At 42.5% G+C, this 22,802-nt stretch overlaps 1 protein-coding gene across 1 annotated transcript in view; it reads left to right on the forward strand.

Moving 5' to 3' along the window:
* The first annotated feature begins 18,994 nt into the window (after positions 1 to 18,994).
* Positions 18,995 to 22,802, forward strand: part of Ankfn1 (ankyrin repeat and fibronectin type III domain containing 1) — a 251,159-nt gene continuing 247,351 nt past the window's right edge. Inside the window, exon 1 of the mRNA XM_021177915.2 lies at positions 18,995 to 19,030. The gene's annotated coding sequence lies outside the window, so the exon portion shown is untranslated. The remainder of the gene's footprint in view (positions 19,031 to 22,802) is intronic.

Genomic DNA, 22,802 nt, shown 5'->3' on the forward strand with positions numbered 1-22,802 from the left:
TGGAGGTGATGCCTGAGAGTGTCACCCGGCAGAGGAATCTCTTTGCTCTGTCAGTGCCTCCACCTCTTCAGCACCCATTTAGTTACAGGTACACATCTGTACTGGCTGTTCTGATACATACCTTACTAAGTAAAGACATCCAGATCCTGACTGCAATTATATGCCTAGGAATCACCTGAGACACTGAATTAATTATACCTCCCTTACAAGGTTTATCACTATGCATGAACACAAGATGGACTACTTACTAAGAACAAAACAGAGGGCTACACAGGGTATATACAACCTCTTAATTTCTGTGGGCCACAGTGGATAAGTAAGAGTTATCTTGGCTTATACCCATGACCTGGGTGTATTGAACTTAGGACCCATGAGCTGTAGAAGTGTATATATTTTTACTGCCTGACATTGAGGCATGACCTTATCACCTGTAACATTCATTCTGGAGAACCACATAGCTGAGTTACAGAAACTACTTACAAAAGAAAGCTAATGATTTTTTTTTAAAGTAAGTTTATTATTTTGAGTTGGACCACACTCATAGCTATCCTGGCTGCATGAGCCTGCATTCCATAGGTGGGACACCCCTAGTAGAGTCTCCAAAATTGGGAGTTATGCTTCCACTGGGGGAGGTGGGGAAGGTAAATGTAAGGAGTTATTATTTTCTGCATATATGCATAAAATAAAATAAGAGCGAAGTTAGTAATTTGAGCGAAATGAAAAAGGATCCTACGTTTTAAACAGTTTCCCTCAAACTGATTAAGTGTCTTTCACTCCCCAGACCAAGATCCTTGCTACTCTTTTGTTGGTGTCAGCCACCAGGATGGCTCTGGAAAGTTAGAAAACATTAAATCCTTGGGGAAACGTTTGTGGTCAATCAGAGTGACCCAACACATTGTACCACACAAATGGTCTTGTCTAACCTTCTACCAGGAGTGGGTCGCAAAGTGTAGCTTGATTGTAATCATGTTGGGCCTTACGACAGCCACGCAACTTTATGGCTAGGTATTTCCTAGTACTTCATAAAAATCGCTCTTGTGTGTTTGTTCCAATGAAAGAAGATTTGTCTCCCAGGAAAGCCATTGAGACGTGGAGAGACTGCAATCTCCTTTTGGAGTATTGGGTTTCATTTTATGACATATCTTGCTGTTTAGTACAACATATCTATATTAAAAAGTACGAACAAGTTGGCCTTGTTCTGTTCCGTTCCCGTCCCTCTCTAATGTACATTTATAAAAACACACACATATCTGATTCCACGCGCACTGTACAATATTTTATCGATTACAGGGGAACTTGGTTATATCATGTTTCCAGCGACTGTGGAAAAAAAACAACGTAGAAAGTGGGAAACACTGAATTTGATTATGCTAGGCATGTCGTTTGAAAGACCTGAATTGTGGGGAGGTCTTGTATGTAAGGATAATAAAAATAGGTTTTACTCCAAAGCTACGATTTTACATACCATGGGGAAGGGATAGCCCCTGTGTATTCTCCTGTGTCTAGACACACTCTTTTCCAGAGCTTTCTCCTGCTCTTTCTCCTCAGTCAGACTTCAGCTCAAGCGTTGGTGGCTTGGGTTATTCCAGTGATCCTCTGTCTGCCCAGTCCAGTTCGTTTCCCTCTGCAGTCAGCAACTACTTTGCATCATATCACAGATCTCCTCCTTGCATTGGCTTGGATGTGCCACTCAAAGACCTTCAACCCACAAGGAACAGACTTGAACTCCCAAGGGCAAATGAATGCTTGTTCTTATTTTCTACCTTTGATTTAATTTACACATTTATCTCTTTAATGAATCCTATAGTTAGTATTTCCTATGAAGAGAAAATGCTCCCCCCACCTTTTTTTTTTTTTTGGTTTCTTATTGTTATTGTTACTATCTATTTTGAACGCCTTTCTCTGAGTGGCCCTCTCCTTCCTGTCAGGGCCCAGGTTTGCTCTTCTACCATGTCAAAGGGTGTTGTTATACTAGGGGCTGCTTCTGGGCTCTCAGATCTATTCTGTTGCCTCCTCAGTCTCTCTCTCTCTCTCTCTCTCTCTCTCTCTCTCTCTCTCTCTCTCTCTCTCTCTCTCTCTCTCTCTCTCTCTCTTTGCAGTTCTGATGTAAGAAATGAAACTTTGAGAACTATTTAACACCAGGAAGAGGACAGACAGTTAACTCTACCATAAATATTTTTTCTTAAAATTCTCCTCTTTTCTTACTAGTTTATCCATCCAACTAAATACTGGGTTCATTTTGAAGTTACATTTATATTCCAGTGGGACCTCTTGCTGTTTGATTATTGTTTGCTTTCCTGAAACAGGGTCCAGCTGTGTGGCCTGCTTATTCACCGACTAGCATAGTATAGCCTCAAACCCACAGCAACCCTCCTGCCTCGGGCCCCTGGGATCTTGATGGTGACTTCATTAATTATAAAACCGATTTTTGAGAGAACTTACATCTTTACAGTACGTAACTCTTGTCTCTTCATGTTGGGACACAGCATGGCTCTCCCCTTCCGCTCCTGTTACTTACATCTGATGAACACCTTTGCTTTCATTGTTCAGTTTTGTTTTCGTTTTGTCAACCAAGCCCTGCACATTTCATCGTTTGGTAGGTGCTTTTGTATCTTGATGGCCAATCCAAAGACAATCTTTTCCCATTAAATCTATAGTTAGCTGTTGTAAGAGGGAGAGACTTATTTTTTTGTAATTGTTTATTTCATATTTGATGACCTTCCTTGGCTCTCATCTAGTCTACCATTTTTAGCTGATTCTCTTGAGAATTTTTTCCCCAAAGGCATTTTCTGAAAAGAGTGATCCACCCCACCCCCATCCCCACCCCACCCTTTTCCAATAAGCAAAGGTCATACTGGTCATTTCGGGTCTGGTTTTTATTACATCAGCCAGAACTCCTATGATAATGGGCCATCACAAACTCAGTTTTGATCCTTCCACTTTCATGGGCCCCTTTCCTTGTCTCTGGTCCTCACAATCCCCTCTTTCCCTGCCATGTGATGCTAGCAGACAACTCTGTCCCCTGGCTGGCACTGCTGTCTGCCCACACCAACTCCGGCATTTTCCAACCTGACCAAGTGTACCTCCTAGGTTGGCCAGATGACATTCAGCAGCCCAGCTCAATCTGAACTTCATATATCAACAAACGATATGATTCTCATATGCAAATAACCTGTGCATTTAGAACACAATTATATTAAAGACTTGTTTCTCTGAAATTTAGGCCTGACTGGGTACCCCATAATTTTTATTTGGCAAGATAATCACCTTAGTGTCATTTAGAACTCCCAAACCAATTTCTACTCTGAGATAACACATATCTATGTGTGTGTGCCTATTGCAGGTCTGTTATCATTCTCCTATAATGATATGCTCACGGGGAGCTTCGTATCTCCACACCTGGAGAAGACTGCGTAGCCTGGGCACCACCTAATGTGTGTATGTTCTCTGGATTTTTAAAAATACATGGGTGACAGCACAGCAGACCATCAAATATTTATGGAGCATTCCTGGAATCCACAGAATGTGAAAAGTTTTGCTGTTTAAGTAGAGGAGCAAGCAGGTGTGACTGTACCCATCAAACATCAAGCACCCAGGAGAAAGAAGAAAGTGTAGCCAGAATTTGAGTGTCAGCATTGGTTTTTTCTTTGAATTGAATGCAGAATTTTATCTTTGCTCAGTGTAAAGAGCCACAAGTATTCATGTGAAGTCAAGAGACCTCAACTATAATTCTGACTCTATTGTGAATTAAGTATTTGACCGTAAATGAAACATTTCATCTTCTTAGTATCGGTCTCTTCATCACTGAATGGGGGCAATTTCTGCACACACTTAAATGGCGGGGTCATTCAAAAGTGAATCATCACAAAGAACACTTATAGACAAGGGACTGAATGATACCTATACTAGTGGAAGAAGCTGTGACAGGTCCCGTGTTCCTCAGTCCCAGCCAGGAAGGTCAGATGAGCAGTTACAGAGACACTCTTAGGAGTTACATAGTTGGCACCCCAAATAAGTACCAAAAGGGGAGCTGTCCTCTTTTCCCTCAGCACAGCCACCCACAGACAGCTTCCTGCCTCCAGTTTGGATGGCCTAACAATCTCCCTAAACATTAGTATGCTCCTGAAGACACTATCAGAGGCCTTCTTTAATCTCTCCACACCTTGCAGAGTATCAGGGAGTCTTCCTATCCTAGAAATGTAAGCTCTCCACTGCCTTCCACTCCCTCTCTGCTTGCTTCTTCTTTGGGTCACCTCTCTATGACAATATAGACAATCCCTGCCTTGGTCTGCCTTGCTTGAGCCAAGACCCCCTTAGTTTCTGAGCATTCCTCAGAAATCATCTGGCTCCCACCCATCTTAAGGCAACAGGAAATGCCCCTGCTACCACTAGAAAGATATTCCCCACCTTAGCAGCCCTGAGTGATACCTCACAGTGAGAGCACGTGGACAGACATGGACAAGAATGGATGCTGAGAATGGGGAAAGAAACAAAGATGGGAGAACCTCCTCCCGACATGTGGGGATGTTCTCTGTTTAGAGGAATCTTTCTAAGAATTTAATGGTGAGAAGGAGCATCCATCCTCACATATGGAAATGGCAGAAATCATACCTGCCTTTGGAATTGTACTTTGGAAAAGTAGGCTGCAAGAAATACTGAGGTAAAGTGTCAACGAAAGCGGTAGTCATTGTTTGCAAGTTGCAGACTTGGCATTATTGCCACTGCCATCTTTTTCAAGTTCTGTAACTTCTAGTCTTGGTCAGAAATGAGTTTTTGCTTTTATTTTGATGGAAAGCATTTTTAAATGAGCCTGGATTGAGATTCAGACAAGTCTGCATGAATACCGGCTCTCTGTAGCCTTACTGTGGAATGGGTTATCTGCTGTGCGTCATCACAGCACACCTCTTCCTATGCATCATTCAGAAGACCTCCCCACATACAGACTTCCTCTTCCACAGGGGAGAGGAGACACATTAGGCCTTTGCAACCCCAACTTCTGCACTTGCAGCTCAAAGAAAGTGACTTTGTGCCATTCCTATTTGCTCCTAACTCACTGGCCAGAACTAGTCATGTGACGTCACTCATAAAGGGGCCAGGAAGGCAGTCTCCCATGGAGCTAGAAAAGAGTCAGAGAAAGTTGGGGAAAGCATGCAAGCTTCCTTTTTGTCCAGGCTTCTGTCAATTTTTTTATTATTGTTTCACCATTTCCTCCTCCCTGTCCTCTCACCTTTCCACATACCCCTCCTTACTCTCTTTCAAATTCATAGCTTCTTTTTAAAATTATTATTGTTAGATGCATATATATTGGGAATTGTCAGCATTTATATGTATATATATATGTATGTATGTATGTATGTATGTATGTATGTATGTATGTATTTGCATACACACACACACACACACAGCCTGCTTAGTCTGTATAATGTTATTTGTATGTATGTTTTTAAGGTTGACCATTTGGTATTGGATAGTCAGTTGATAGGGAGGATTATTTCTCCCACTCTCAGCATTCCTTAGTTGCATGCTTGCCTTAAAGCTCAATAAAATCAGATACATATGCCTGTTTTTCTAATGAAAATATATAATCAGTAAAATAGGCTGGTGGTAGGGAATATATTAGAGAGAAGACAGAACACGGGCAAGCTTTCACACCATGCCTGCCTTCTCTGTAAGGATATCCGATTCCAGGCAGTGTTTGTGATCATACTTTATTAATTAGAAGCCATGGTCTCAAGGGAGACAGTTCCAATATCCAAAACTTCCGCGGGTTTTGTCTCACACTGTATTTCTACTCTCAATCCTCGTGCTACCAGATTTAAGGATTTCTTGTTACTTCCTTCTTTGCCCCATTCTCCTAGGTCAAGATATCTTTGGTTGCAGAAGGAGACTTGAAAATTCCTGTTTGGGGATAAGAGATTAAATGAAGAGATTATTTCTATTTTTATTTTGGCACAAAGGAGATTTCATGGCACCCAAGCATTTGTGTTCTCCCCACAAAAAAAAAAAAAAAAAAAAAAAAAAAAAAGTGCTCTGAAGATCAAAGGCCTTAGCACAGCTACTGAAGTGTTAATTGGCCTAGTCCAATTGTCAAAAATTAGCTTCTGTGTGAACCAATTAAAACAAAATAATTGGGAGTTGTCAGCACTTCTAAATATTTATGTCAGCGGATGCAAATATTTATTTGCATATCATCTGTTTGCAATTTCTCTCACTTCTGCTCTCTGTGATGCTCCTACTGAACCATGTGATGCTGAAATCACAACCTAGACTCAATGGACTCAACTGGCAGAAAGCTGAACTAGTTTTGTTTTTGACTCACTTGACAATGTGTATGTTTGACAATGAGTTTATATCCCTTATTTATAAAGAAAAGTGATAGTAGCCACCCTGTCAAAGGGTAAACTCTGATTATTTTTTTGTAGCCAATCTATTCTATTTTTCCATGTGGTAGTCATTAAAGCAATTCCCAACTTTGTTGATTTTCATTACATCTATAGAGTGCTAAAACTTACTTTCACACTTCTGTAGTTGGTTAGCAAACATCAGTCAGCCCCACTGGACGCCTTTTCTACTACAGCTCATCAAGTCTATACCAGTCCTAAAGGATCAAGAAATGTCAGGGTATTTGGTCTATAATCCTCCTTGGGTCTTCCTTCTGCAAACCTTCTGTCAGTCACACATCTCTCCATCTCTTCTAGGCAATGTCTTCACTTCTTCTTTACCATTTTGAAATTCATCTATTCATCTGTTTTCCGTGAGAAGCAAATGTCCCTATCCATCTCTTTCTAAGGGCAATACAACACACTCATTAAAATGCTCAATAGTAACATTATTTACTACACCCACTATAAATGAAACTCAAGGTCATTGGGGAAAGTTTTGGAGGAATTCCCACTGTTTACCATTAGCCCTCCTGTGAATGTTCAGCATCTCCTTCTGCAACTTCACCTATGAGTGTTTTGTTCTTATGTTTCCAAAGTACATGTGATATTACATCCTCAATTTCATTTCCCTTAAACATATCATAGCACTTCCTCTGAGTAATTACAACTGTGTATAAAGCTATGTCTTTCCCCCAGTGGCTACAAGATAATCTCTTATGAAATTAAGCTATGTCACAGTTTCATTAAACAGTCTCTTACTAGATTTAAAAAAACATAGAAAGTGATTTGTTCAGGATCTGAGTGTTTAATCTACTTTCTTGCTGGTAGACACAGAAATCAAGCAAAACTCTCACGGATGCAGTTCCTGTCAGTACTGCTTTGAGCATGCTCTTGTGCCAAACTTTAACTGTTCTCAGAATTTAAGTTCCCAGGCCTTGAGAACATTACACCACTTGATTAATAGCAAGAAGTGACATGTCTGTGACATCTACCTCCAGCAGCAGTGAGTGCCTCTAGCATTTTATAAAGGAGTAATATGGCCCTTGCCTGGTTCCTCATCTTATCTACATGCGGTACTGATGTCCTTAGCTGCATCCCAAGACTTCCTTCCTTCCTTCCTTCCTTCCTCTTTGTTTCCAGTCCTATCTGTCTGCTTGCTTCCTGGTGCTATTTCTGATTCTGTAATTTGAGGTCCTTCATTAAGATGAGTGATATCAGTCAGTTCAGAAGCTGCCCAAGTCCCCATAGTTCAAATAAATCTTATCAGCATTTAGTCCTTCAAGTAAGGTGAGCCAGTCAATCCAACATCTGCCTCCATCCACACACAAGGCTTTCCTTGGACTGTGGGGCAGGTTAATCTACATTGCCAACGACTACAGTTAGAATGACCTCTGATACGAGTGAGGTACATCTCTCGGTGTATCTATGAGGACATTTCCAAAGAGGATTGTGGGTGCCATGGCCTGATGCCTGAACCAAATGCAAAAGCTATCAGAGTACAGGGCCTCCCCCCTTCCTCTGCTTGCTGGCCCTCCACAAAGTCCACCCAGCTATGATGGATTAACAACTCTGAAACCATGATCCAGAATAAGCACCCCCACCCAGGCTCTAAGTCATCTGCATCACAGCGGTGTGAAAGGTAACCGGGGCAGACACAGATCTCAGGCTCAGCAGTGCCAACCTTGGCCTTGATCAGTCTATTGTGGCTCCTTTTGCTGTGCACCACAGGAAGTCAGTAGCTCCTCCAGCTCCCCAAATCATGATAGTCCAAAAAATGCTTCAGACATTGCCAAATGGGCCTCCATACCAGATAAGGGCAAAATCCTTCAGTAGAAAGCCACAACCACAAAGCTGGCCATCTCATCTTCTTGAACATTCCAGGAGAAGGCTGGCTCCATTCGATTCCTAGAACATCCATCGACACTGCCTCACCACTACAGGAAAAGAAAATTTAAAAGAAAGAAAGAAACAGAACTGTGTTTTATTGGCCAAAATGGATGACCTTCAGTGCATTCCATTTTGGCCTTGCTAGCCTGTTTATATAATTCTGTAGAGAGCCGTTTAGCCATCCTGTGTCCCTAAACTTGGTAGCTTTGAGGAACTGTCTCCCAACTGTTCTCCACAGGAGGTACACTCTGAAGCTGTTCACTGCCATTATCTTCTCTGGTTTTTTTATTGGAATTGTTTTAGGCCCCAATCATACTGCTTCTCTGGCTTTAATTTTAACAGCATTAAACGTTTTCTCCTGGTTCATATCTTTCCTTGATCTCTGAAAGATCAGCATTTCTCGGGAGGAAAGGAGTGCTTTAGTCCCAGGGGAGTCTCTATTTCCAGTAGTCAAATTTAAATGCAAACTGAAAGTCTATATTCTAAACCTATTGATTCTTGCTCAGCCCAAAGATTTATCCTAGAAATGGTTACTGCAAGACAACAGCTCTTTAAATATACGCCTTAGTCAAATGCCTAAAATAAGTGAAGAGTCCATTACTCCAACCATTACCTGAGTCAAGGTATCTCAAGTCCACACTGGAATCAGATATGGATTTAAGAATCATAGTGTGTTTAGGATGTCAGTGTTATGAAGAAAAGCCACCATGAGATTTTATACTTGAGCCACAAGTCTAAAGAGGTCTTCCACACCCACCCCCTCCCTACCCTTTGTGTAATTCCAACCGAGACAAAAGAGAAGTCCTCATAGGTTGCTGGAGCTAGTGTTCCCAGGGCCCAGCACTGCACTGAAGCCCAAAGCTGAGATTTGAGGTCTCTCTTCTGGGTGGAATTTAGCACTTGTGTGTAATTTGAAGTCTGGATAACCCACTGTTGACTTCAAAACTACATTTATCACAAGTCATTATCCCCAAAGCAAGCTAGAGATGAAGGTTAGCCAGGCATTCTGACCCACACCTATAACCCCAGTGCCAAGGAGGCAGAGAAAGAAGAGTTCAAGGGCAGCCTGAGCTACAAGGTGATACAAATATCTAGAGGTATAGTTCAGTTCAAGACCCTGCTAATTCTGGTCATGAAAGCTATCCCAGTATCCAAGGCTTCACACCTGAGTTCGTGTGCTGCTCCGTAATGTCTCAGAGCTTTCCAGAGAGGGTTTGCCTAGGGTTAGGATACTAACTAAGCCTTTACCCTTTTTTCAATTCATAGATTTGGACGCAACAAATCTAACTGAGGACTAGAAAATGTCCAGTGACCACCAAACACAGCAGCAACTGGCAAAGTTTCATGGAAACTGGGAAACTAGGGCTTCAGGTTGCCCTACTCTGAACTGATGCTAGACTAACACAGCTTGCCAGCCAGGCACAGGCATAGATAGAGGTTATCAGTTAAAATGTCATGGGGATGATCTCTTTGGGCTCATAGAATATTCACTCTGCTGTCAACATCTTGAAAATCTGAGTCGTTTTAGAACAAGGGACCCTACTTTTCATTTTGACACCACAATACCCAAATTCTGTGGCTGATCCTGGGCAGAGGTACTGATGACAGAGGCAGTGAGGGTGGACAGACTCCAAGGTACACAGAATCTTGCTGCCTGAGAAGCCTGGAGGTTCACTCTTCCTTGCATAGCTGTGATGAGTGAAACATTGTTCTAAATACTGCAGAAGAGAGTTCCCATGCTGTGACCTCCCCAGGTGGAGGAGGTTTAAAACAGCTCAGATGGAGGTCAGCTTTTGTGAGAAAGAATTTTAGTGCCTTTTCTTTTATTTTTTTTCCTTTCAAATTTTTTTATATGTGGACTTCATAATATCTTGTGACTTCAAAGGCAATGCTTCATTAAAATTGATAGCTTGCTATGTACACACACCACGGTCCCATGGCCAGATTACGTTATTTAGCACAGATTAGAAAGATAGTCTATTGCTTGCTCAAACCCATCACTTTGATATTTGAATAATTAATCCTAAGAAATTCGTCATTTAATTATAAGGTTTGAACAGTGCTGAAGAGACATGAAAGGTTTCTAGGAGTCCGTATTGTTAGCTGACAATAGGAGAATGAATGTCTGAAAATTGAAAATATTCTGTATCAGATCCTATTTTAATGATGTCATGGATTTGAATATGAGTGGAACTGCCAGGCATCCTTGGAGCTGACCACCTTCAGTTAAGTAGTTGGTATTTGCTTTTCTCCTTCTGGCTGGATTATTACCTGAAGCTCTACGGATTAAAAATGGGGTCCTGGGCTGGAGAGATGGCTCAGCCATTAAAAAAGCTAGGCTCACAACTAAAAATGGGGTCCTGCCTGGTACTAAACCACCAACCAAAGAAAACACATGGTGGACTCATGGCTCCAGCTGCATATGTAGCAGAGGATGGCCTAGTAGGTCATCGATGGGAGGAAAAGCCCTTGGTCTTGTGAAGGTTCTATGCCTCAGTACAGGGGAATGCCAGGACCAGGAAGCAGGAGTGGGTGGGTTGGTGAGCAGTGAGAGGGGCGAGGGGATAAGGGGTTTTTGGAGGGGACACCAGGAAAAGGGATAACATTTGAAAGGAAAATAAAGAAAATATCTATTTAAAAAAAATGAGGTCCCGTGTCCAGTTCAGGGCTGAGGCAGTTGGGCAAGGCGGGATACAGGAAGTCTGACTGTGCCATGGACCCCATGCCACCACCACCGGGTGGGCATCAGGCTGTGAGAAGCCCCAGGACCCCGCTCAAGAGGTGGAGAAGGTGCAGGCTGGGGTCCCTGCAGAACTGTGGGAATTGCTTCGGGGTCCCGGAGCCTGCATGGAGTCTGGGGACCACAGGTTCTAGCTCTTGGACACTGCAGACTCTACTGGATGTCACAAAAGAGTTGAGAAGAAAGCAGGGCCGGCGGGCAGGGGCCTCCTGTCAGGAGCTAGTGTCTGGGAGCATGCCAAATGGGCCTTCTGTCTCTTGCAGAGTTATCTGCTGGGTCTTCCAGGTTTAAACCTAGCTCAACCAGAAAACAGGCTGCCTATCACGGTTCCACAAAAGCTCCTGCTGCAGAAATTAAAAGCTTTTTGGAAGATCAATGTTAGCTCACCAAAGAGATGTGGTTTACATCCACAGCATGCTGTGATGGTCCCTAAAGCATAGCCCTGTGGGCACCAATGCCTCAGTTTACCCATCTGTGAGGAGACCTGTGAGACAAGAAGACTTCGTGTTGTTAATATGGTCCTTCTCCATGTGCAGCGCCATTGATATCTGATTTCCCATACTTATCTGGCCCCCTATTATAGAAAGTAGGCATATCATGGGTTAGCTGAACTTCTTGGTAGTTCTAGGCAAAGAAATCCATTCTCAAGGACAATTTTCATTAAAGATAAAAATATTGAGGAGAGAAATAGAGAAAATCTTAAAAGTTTAGGCCTAACAGATGTTACCCCAGAGGTAAGTTTCCCCTGCCCATAGGTGGGTGGGCCTACTCTGGCTCCTATTTAAGGACCTGAACGATGGAGGAATTCAACACTAAAGGGTAGTACATCGTTTTGGGGTTTAATTTTAAGATTGAATAGTCAATATCTTTACCATTAAAAGCCCTCCATCTTTCCAGTCAAAAGACCCTGTTCCCGTCCTGTCCAGCCAACCATAAGCTAATTTTAGAGGTCCTATCCCTTTCATAATGTAGATATATCTTATACCATCTATTCAAGGTCTAGATCAACTTTGCCTTTTCAAATACTCATGAGTATAGTATAGAGGCTCAAAACGAAAAACAAACAAACAAACAAACAAACAAAATAACCTAACTAAGCAGAACTATCATATAATTCACAAATCTCATTATCAATTGAATTTGAAGTGTCTTTGACAGGTCTGTATGTCAACACTAAGTACCAAGTTTGTGGGGCTCTTTTGAAAACTTTAGAGCTTTTGGGAGGTTGATCGAAGTGATTGACAAGAGGCAGGCCTTTGAAAATGGTAGCCATCCTTTAGGTGCTTCTTTTGCATCTGCTCTGTACAATTTGAGCAGACACTGCCTCACACTCCTCCCCCCACCATGGACTGCACCAACCCGTCTACATCTCTCTCCTATGCTAACAACCTTTAACGGTCTTCTGCAGCTCTGAGAATAATATTCAACGTGGCTGAGATGACCTTAACTTGTTTGATTTATCCCCACCCCTCCTTGTTCTGCCCCATGGAATTCTTCAATCCAAAACTGTTGCATGCTATTTAGTGTTGTCTTGGCAGGTGTCCTGTTTTAGGTGTCCTGTATCAGGGCCTTTGTGCATGCTGCTTTCTATGGGGAGTGCTCTTTCTAGCCTACACCAGTTCACTGCGACATCCCAGTGACCTGAGAGATGTATCCCTGACTACCCAGGTTACTGGTTTGCTTTTGTGTCCTTCCTTCAACGCGCTTGGCAAGAAGGTTCCTCTGACTCATTCCTTTGGATTATGTTCTCACCTGGTGCCTGTGCCCAGGACTACTTGTCACCTGACCCTACCTGCCCTTGGGGGTTGGGAATGAGGTAGCGCAGAGTCAATGACACAGACTCCGGGAGCAGGTGAGAAATGCTGCAGCAAGCTCCTTTAATAGCCTCCACCTGCACGCCATTGGTTCTAAGAAAGCATCTCTTCTAAACAGCAGTTCCTGATTGGCTGACATTGTCTTCACCAGCAATTCTTGGTCTCTCAAGAAGTCCTCAGTTAGGCCCTCCTGCAGGAGATGCTTTTGTGGCTGTGTGGCCCCCAGCGTTTACATAGAGGCGATCCTGCCATTCCTGCTACATGCATTCAGGAATTTATAGTAACTATTAAAAGTTTTAAAGTAGAAGTACACCTTAGTTCTCTTTGCTACAAACTCACCATTTCCCACAAATCCATATGGTCCTTCTTTGGAAAAAGTCTATGCTCCTTTAGTTAGGAAAATCTTCACTTGTTTCCGCATCACTCTCTCACACCTCCTACCTCACATCAGTGTAAGTGTGGTCCATTTTCCAGCAGGTCTCCCATGCAATTAGTTGGTTAAAAAGGACTTGGTGGTTTATAACACTGGGTTTATATAAGAATTATATGCCCAGTGCCTAGAATGTATTTCAAACATCTGATAAATAGTGAGTTATGTGTACAAAATTATAATTACAGGAGAAAAGTGGGACCAGACAAAGGTTCATCTATGAAAAGCACTTGCGGAGGGGCGGGGTTAGATCTCCGGCACCCACATTGGGTGTCTCACAACCACCTGTAATTCCAGCTCCAAGTCACCTGCACACACTTATGTGTATCCACACATAGTCACACACATAGATACCTAATTTAAAATCAATTTAAAAATAAAAATTAAGATAAATAAAAATAAAAAAATTATTTTTATAAAGAATCAAAGCACATTACATAAAATAATATAGCATATTATTTTCACTGAAAAAAAAGCTTGAATGATAGAGATTTGCACATGTAGAGGGGTGCACTGGAGTGAATACATAGGCATGCACATGCTTGCCCTGATTAGCATAGACCATTAGGAATGCTACCCAGATGCACAGTCTCTCTCATAGATGCAAGACCAGATCGCCGAGCAAGACGCTTGCTTCTTTACCCACATCAAAATAAATCTCTGTTGTTCTGAGCTCTTTTGCCTCACTTTAGTGCTTTCTGTAATTTCCAAACTCTGAAACGAAAATTGTTTATTTAAATTAAAAACACTTTAACTGTTAGAAAGCTAGAAAGAAATCAAAACACAAGAAACCATTTATAAGTAAACACAGTAAGGCAGTGGAACGCCCACCCAAGTCCGGGCAGAGACACAGTGCTGAGGCTATGTAGAAAAGTAGCCAAATTCCAGCGCCATAAGAGAGAGCATTGGAAACGCTTAGAAAATTCTTTAAACACCAGCAGTAACTGAGGAGTGGGATTGACCACTAAAACACTGTTTATGAAGTCCTCAGAAACAATCTGACAGGACTTTTTCAAGTTGAGCCTGTGGTGTGTTAATACTGGACCCAAAGTCAGAGACAAAAAGCGAGGAAGCTTGGTGCCTGCCTGTGGCCATTTAAGAAGCAGGAGTAGAAGTTCGGAAGCTGGATGGTAGGTACTGTCTCAGTTGGGGCTTACTAAAGTCAGCTGTAACTAGTGGCATGTTAAGCACTTAGGATGGTCCAAGTGTTTGCCCGGTTCCTTATTTGCATTAAGCCTTCCAGTAAATATAGCAGTCAGGAGAGATGCGGTGCTGTTCTAGTCTCATTTTAAGGATAAAAGCATCCAAACTTAGACAGGTCTAGTAACTAACTACAGATCATCACGTTGCTTGGTAGAATTGCTGAGAGTGCTTATCATATTGCTTATCATATGCTCAGGGCTCAGTTTGAGGGTTGTAGACCAAAGCCTTCAAACTACAACATCAGAACCCCAATCCCTTCATCTCAAAAGGTCAGATGGAAGTATTTGGCCAGAATCTAGGACTTCATGCATGCTGGGCAAATGGTCTACCACTGAGCTAGGGCCCAGTATTGAAATGTCAGGTTCTATTTAAAAAGTACTCTATCAGAATGCGAAGAGTGTCCACAGTTCATAAAGTCTTATCTGGCCATTAGAAATAGTTTCCCTAGAATAAAGCCTTCACTAGTCATTCTTGAGTTACCAGATCATTTAGGAACATTGGTCCCCAGCACTCCTGGGAGAAAGTGAAATCCAAAATAACTGCTCCTACCACAGAATAGAGCAAATAACTAGAATTAACATAAAACAGAGATGAAATTAGTTGAATTTTCATCATAGAAGGTAAGAGCTACTTCATCTCAAAATCCACAGTCCTGGGCTCTCTACAGTACATGTCAAAGACTGCAAATGGCAGTCTTGGGTTCTAAGACCCCAAAAGGGACCAATGTCTCTTGCCAAGACCCCCTGGCCTTAGTGATACACTTCTGCTTGGTATGGGACACCACACACACACACACACACACACACACACACACACACACACACACCTTCTTTCTCCCCTTCTGCCCTGGAGTAGGAACCAAACCTTCTTGTGATGTTGTTCTCAGGAACAAGCTTATCATATAAAAGCATTCAGGCAGTTCGTGATATACTAAGCATTCAGGACTCGTAGTAACTATCCCTATTAAATGTACATTTCTCTTTCTAGACTATATCAGTACCTTCCCTGTTACCAGCCAGCAGTATAATTCTGAATCCTGTTGCCATGGGGTCTCTCTGAACTGTCTGGTAGTCTCTAGAACCAGACTTGTATTTATAAGGAATGATGAGGTACATAATTAGGAGCCAGCAATGTGTTCTGCACACCGTGGTACTCAACAGGCTGTTGAATGAGTTAGTTTGTCGGCTTAAGGGGCTCTTTTTCTCCTTCTTCTGTGGTAGAAACAAGTCTTAAAAAGCAAAGCCTAGTTTTTACATAGCTGTGAAGTCTCTGTTCACTTAATTTTGTACCCCAAGGAAAATAATAAGTACCACACATTAAGTAGCTACATAATGCCATCTTGAGGAGAGCTTTGAGTAGTGTTTAAAGTAATCAATGATATCGTGGAAAATTGTTCCCCCAATGAAGAGTCCTTGTCCATTGAATCTTTGAAATAGCAGACAATTTTTCTTTGTTCATACTTTGTGGCTAAAGAACCCATTATCTAAGGAAATAGTAAAAAGTTTTCCTTAGGCGGTAAGAGAGTTCTGTATTTGTTTCTTAGCAACGAGTTCCTCAAAGGAGCTCATGAGGACACAATTTCTGAAGCCTTTTCAGTACACATTTGTACTGAGAAGGAAGAGGTAGGGGAGCATATGCAGGCCTGGAAACAGAGAGGCATCTATAGTTTCTTCCAATTAGTGGCATACATATTACACTACCAGGCCTATCCACAAAACCCAGCCAATAAAAATGTAACACCTACCTGCATAGACAGCAGTGATCCCCATTCTTTATGGGGCCAGCAATTTAACAATGTGACAACCTTGAGCTCCCCACCCCACCCTACCCCCGTCCCTATGGACAAGGGATTAGTTGGTTTGTTCACACACGAAAAGCTTTTCTAGTGATGATACTGATTGTGTGCATGATACTCCACAGACAGAGAAATGAAGTTCTGATAAACTAATCTGGGAGAGAAACTGGAGTGATTATGACAACTGATAGGGGAAATGTCTTACCCATGTAAGAATGTCTAAATTTTTCCCTTCCTGGGTGCCCTTTCTTAATTTGATTTCCCAACTTGGCCTTCTAACAACATTAACAAGCCCAATTAATATTTAGCAAGTCTTTGGTGCACTAGTGAGCTTTCTGTTCCTGTAATAAACATCTGGTCTTATCAGCTTATAAAGAAAGATGTTCTTCTGGCTCAGAGTGTTAGAAGCTTCAGTCCATAGCTGGAGGTTTCACTGCTTTGGACTCCTAACAACACACTGTGGCAGAAGCCATAATAGAGCAAAACCATTCACCTCGTGTCCAGAAACAAAGGAGAGAGGAAGGAAGGGATCAGAGCTCTCTTGTCCCACCAAATTCCAGTTCCTCAAAGTTCTATCGCTTGGTAACAGTGCCAAGCTGAAGACCCACCATTTAAAATCTGAGTGTGTAGATCTGGAACATTCCAGATCCACATTATAGTATCCATTACTTTATTTTATTTTATTTTATTTTATTTTATTTTTATTAGATATTTTCTTTATTAACATTTCAAATGTTATCCCCTTTCCTAGTTTCCCCTCTGAAATATTCCCTATCCCCTCTCCCCTCCCCCTGCTCACCAACCCACCCACTCCCACTTCCTGGCCCTGGCAGTCCCCTATACTGGAGCATGGAACCTTCACAGGACCAAGGGCCTCTCCTCCCATTGATGACCAATTAGGCCATCTCCTGCTACATATGCAGCTAGAGCCACGAGTTCCACCATGTGTTTTCTTTGGTTGGTGGTTTAGTTCCAGGAACTCTGGAGATACTGGTTAGTTCATATTGTTGTTCCTCCTATGTGGCTGCAAACACCTTCAACTCCTTGGGTTTTTTCTCTAGTCCTTCATTGGGGATTCTGTGTTTCATCCAATGGATGGCTGTGAGCATCCACTTCTGTATTTGTCAGGTACTGGAAGAGCCTCTCAGGAGACAGCTTTATCAGGCTCCTGTCAGCAAGCTCTTGTTGGCCTCCACAATAGTGTCTGTGTTTGGTGGTTGTCTATGGGATAGATCCCCAGGTTTACACTCATTGTTCATTTTAACTCTTACAACTGTCTTTGAAAGAGCACTGTTATCTTTGATCAATTGTTGAGCACTGAATTGGTTCCTAAAGTTATACTATTATTAAGAAAAATGACAGAGGTCGGGGCTGAGGAGATGACTCAGTCAGTTGGTAAGAGCAAGCATAAAGACATACATTCTCTTCTCTAGCATTCATTTAAAAGCCAGGCATGGTCTTGTGGGTCTAGCAATTCTTAGGAGCTCACTGGCCTGCCAGACTAAGCAAAAACAGAAGCTTCTAGATCTGCAAAAGACCCTGTGTCGAGGGAATAAGATAGGAAAGATAAACGGAAGATAATAAAAGTCTCAGAAGTCTTCCCCTGGCCTCCATGTGTGTGTGTGATTATTGACTATAGATACTTCCATACTTACCACTTGCATGCATGTACCCCCAGATACATACATGTACATATGTACACAGCACAGAAAATGTGTGGGGGGGCGGTGTTATACACAAATCAAATGACAGAGGTTGGAAGCATATTGTTCACATAGTAGCTAATCAAACTTCTCTAGCTCAGTGTCCACAGTGAGATCCTTAGGAGGGTCTGAGGACCCTTGGATGACTTGAGTGCTCAATCTACGATACGTCCTTGATCCACTCAAATCTCAGAATGTTTAGCGTCTGTCATGCTTTTGGGAGATGATGCAAGGTAGAGGTGGAGAGGGAGGACTTTGGTTGGCATTGCCCATTAAACATGCCACCCTAAAAAGTACTCCCCTGGTTATGACCAAGTTTATTTTTAAAGCAAGCTGAAGTGTCTGAATGGCTGCCATAATGAAAAAAAAATGCCTGCACACTTGGTGAATCCCTTCTAAGTGGTCAGGTAGCTTAATTGTTTTCCCTTTTCATGGCCATCCTGGAGAAGCCTGGCATGCCCTGCAGTCTCCCTTCAGCAGCCCCTACAAATGCCTTTTATTTCTTGGAAGAGAAAACCGTTTACTTACCCCAATAAACACGAGTTGAAAAAACTATAGTTGTTTGTTGTTCTGTTTTGGCTTGGTTTGTTTTCTTTTTTGAGGACATTCTTTTAATGGAACAACATGTCAGAACTGGACCTTCAAAAACAAGGTAGAATGCCAGTGTGAACCAGAAGCAGGAGGATGCTGAATCTAAGCTGGTGAGCTAGGCAACCAGATGCCTCCTAGTTCTCCCGCAGGATAGGGCCTGGGAGGCAAAGTGAACATCAGTATTCAGGATGCTCAGGAGCTGGGAACTGAGAATGGAAGGAGATAGGGCAGTTGCTTTAAATGCTTCCTCTGTTGGCTCCAGCTCCTTGCTCCCCAGGAAGAATCTCCCGATAAATAAGTCTTCATCTTTAGATTCCTCATTATTTTCCATCAGTGATTGCACGTTTAAAGGCGATTCAATACGGGTTTCTTTTTCCTCCCATTTGAATTCGTTACTGTACAATTTCTTAAACATGTTTTTTTTCTCTCTCTCTTTATTACAGAGGCTGCCCTTCAAAGACAGACATTTTACTTGCAGCAAAATGTAAGTACAGTTCTTCCTTAAAATAATATCTGTGTCTCAACTGTTGCTCCGAAAACCTCGTCTTTACGGCTCCCGTCTCCCACCTCCTCCTGCTGCATCATTAAAATCCGGTGCCACTAAATGAGGCCACGGTTTGAAGCTAGCATTTCATGGGGGCAGAAATGGTTTTGGAAGAAGATCTGCAACTGTGGCAACGAGATCACTGCATCTAAAAGCAAAGGGGGCATTAGGCACATTTGTTGTGACATTATGGCTAAATGGCATCCAACATCTGAATATTCTTCACCCCTGAAGTGGCTAATTTATTTCTCTTCCCTCAGTCAGTCCCCGCCATAGATTCACAGGCCCCTCCTTGTTTAAGAGCAAGGTAATATTCTCACTAATTCCCTTCCTGTATCTTCTAATTATGGCTATTGTGCAAACCTTCTTTCTAGAGCAAATCTCCTGTATATTGTATTCACTCTGGAACTCCCAGTGTCTACACCAAACTACACATCTCTTCTCTTCTGTAAGACCGGATATAATTGTGTTGGGTCTGAACTGGGAGGATAGGCATTTCACGGGGGTTTTTTTCTTTAAAATTAGCATGTGAATATATATCTCTGTATGTGTTTATCTCTGGAATAATCTAGTAATACATCAGTTTAAAAGGCAGAGGATTGATTTAGGTCCCATATGAAGGCTGTAGGATATTCACAAGTAGCTGAAAAGGCTAATGAGCTCCTTGCCAGTGAAGATAAGTGGTCACAAGATAAGCAACCACAGAGTGAAAGGGTGAGCCAGCTATTTGCAGTTTATACAATCCTGGTTTATACAGAATTTCCAGCAAGGGGTTCATCTTAGCAGCCACTGAAGCATTTAACTAGACATTCTTAGACCTGTCAGAATCCCGAGGTCTCCCTGGAATTGCACATACCACATGAGCGCTAATAAACTCCTGTTGGATCATTCAGTCCCTAAGACAATGTGTTCAGCTGAACTGCAAGAAAAACTTAGTTTATCCTGACTTCCCAGGGTGATGTCTTTCTGTTGGCTCCATCCAGCAAATTGATCCCACTGCTCACCAGTAAATATTCAAACATCAGCAGCAAGAGACTCTCAGCATCATTCAAACTTCACGTCCAAGTGTTATGCATCCACCAGGCTGTTTCTAAATGTTGAGCTCTATGTTCTATTGCTTTGGTCTGGATTGTGTTATCAAAACCCCTGCATGTTGGGAATGTTTGAAGTGGCTTTTCCCAATAAAGTCACATTAGGTTTTCAGGAGCAGGCCTCCTTTTCATGTGTTATCATGAGCATATTTCTTGTACAGATGTGAGCTTTCATCGGTTGTCTCTCTTCAGAACATGGTGCTCACTTCAAGGGATTGCCTTGTGCTTGTTTTCCTATGTATTAATATTTAATAGCTCTTTAACATATGGCACTGTCAGGTTAGTTCTGCAAGTGTTTTAAGCGATTTAATATTAAACATTAAAATGTAGTTTGTGTGTGTCCGTGGTAAATATTATGTGGCTAGCCATTTAATTTTTTAAAGGTCTCTTTTTATTTTTAATTATGTTTTATGTGGGGGTGGGGTGGGGTTGTGTGTACAGGAATGCAGATGCCCATGGAGTTAAGAGGGGAGCTCAAATCCTCTGGAGCTAGAGTCATGGCAAGTGGTCGTGAGCCACCTGATGTGGGAGTTGGGAACCCAGCTTGGAGCCTCTAGAAAAGCAGTGCACGCTCCTCACTGCTGAGCCATCTCTCCAAGCCACCAGCCTAATATTTTACAAGATTGATTTTCATGTATTGGTTAATGAGTTAGAGAGAGAGAGAGAGAGAGAGAGAGAGAGAGAGAGAGAGAGAGAGAGAGAGAGAGAGAAAATAAAACCACCGGTCAATGTCTACTCAGATTCCTTTTGGCAGCCATGGTCATCAGCATCTCTGGAGCCCAAGGGCCTATGCAGCTCACCAATAACTACACTCTCTCTTCATGGGGTTTTAGAAATGTGTACAGAGCATGGAATACCAACTTCACTGGAGGAGAACAACTTTGCCAAGTCAGGAAAATAGACCCCACGGGGAAAAGGTGGGACCATAGAAGGAACCCTCAGAGTGAAACTCTTGAGTTCTCACAGCCTAGTCCCTCCCATTTTACTCTCTCTGAGGTATATGATACTGAGAATACTTCATCCTCTAAGTTCTTTTATTATGGAAGATCAAAGAAGAAAAAAAATGACTTTTGATGACTGTTTCAAAGGTTATAGTAGTCTCCTAAGATATATGTTGGTGAGGGGGTGTACCTACACAAACATTAATGTGTAAGGGATTTGTATGAGGTTTTTGCTTGGTCGGTTGGTTGGTTTGGTTTGGAGATTTTTTTTTTTTTTTTTTTTTTTTGGCATGGCTTCTGACATTCTGATGACAAACTTTGGGCCTTAAAGTCAAATCTATACAGTCACAGAAAATAGAATCCTGCTGAGCCCAGGCAGTCTCCTTCAGTCCTGCCCCTACTGTTGTTGGACTCAAGTCCCCACAGTCCTCAGGACCACTGCCTCTGATGGAGCACTGTCTTCTCTCTGGGTGGTATGTGTGAGAAAGTTGCCAAGCAAACCTGAACTATCCAGAGGCCTGTAAAATGCGCAATTGCTTTTTAAGAGGCATGGCGATATTGTGTGTTCCTTTCGATATTTTGGCAGTCTGGATTTTCTGCAATTTGTGGTTTTGCAATTTCTCTTTATGCAGACAACACCCTGGCTCTCATTCAATGCCCTGTTGGTGGGGCTGAGGTGGTGGGGTAGGGGGGAGATTCCCCAGAGCTCTGTCTGCTCCAGTGAAAGAAGGGAACGTTAATGAAAGAAGTCAGGAAGAATGTTTGAGAATGATGGAAGTTGGTGGATTCAGGAGAAAGAAGCAACTTTTAATAAATTGTGGGCCCACAGTTTTGTCTAGGGGCTCTCATCAATTGAGCAAAAATTTTTTCCTCTAAAATTCTCTTGAGGTTTGTCTGGGTTTCAGTGTCAGTCTCCTCCTCTTTCTCTCCCTCCTCCTCCTCCTCCTCCTCCTCTTCCTCTTCTTCCTCTTCTTCCTCCTCCTCTTCCTCCTCTCCCTCCTCTCCCTCCTCCTCTTCTTCCTCCCCCTTCTCCTCTTCTCCTCTACCTCTTCAGTCCCCGTCCCCTCTCTATCTTCCTCCTCCTCCTTATTCTTCTTGCATTCACCAAGCTTAGAGGAGTTTTGTTTTGCGTACCCCCATCCCCACCCCCGTGTGTCACAGGCACTGGCCTCTTCTTTGGACGAGTCTGTCTATATCTACTTGCTAATTGCTTGTTTCATGTGCACAAGCTCACATGTGCCAGAATCTGTTGCCTTGGCTGTATTCTGGTGGCCTTTGCTTCTCCTTTCTAGCAGTTGAAGTGGCCTTTGCAGAGGTCTGTGGTGCCAAGCCATACAGAGATGGGGCATTTATCTAGGGCAAAGTGGTTTATTCTGTCTCTTTTCATTGCCTCAGCAAAGGCTTGGCTGCCTTCTGTTGCCTTTTCAGAGCTGCTAAGCATCCAAACTGAAGAATCTGAAGTTGCACTCATGGACACCTTGCATTCCTTCTGTTTGTTTCTTTGTCTGGAAACAGACCCTAGGTCATCAAGTAGTGGATTCCCTTTGCTTGTGGCCTCCCACTGTTCAGCAGAGATCTAAGACTAAAGGACATCTATGTCTACACTGGTCATGACCTAAATGCCATTGTTTCTTAAGTTTCTAAGGAATTTAAAGATAATAGCTATTCATGTGTTAATTA

The sequence above is a fragment of the Mus caroli genome, unplaced genomic scaffold, assembly GCF_978045245.1.
Source record: "Mus caroli unplaced genomic scaffold, Mus_caroli_1 scaffold_13, whole genome shotgun sequence".
Lineage (NCBI taxonomy): Eukaryota > Metazoa > Chordata > Mammalia > Rodentia > Muridae > Mus > Mus caroli.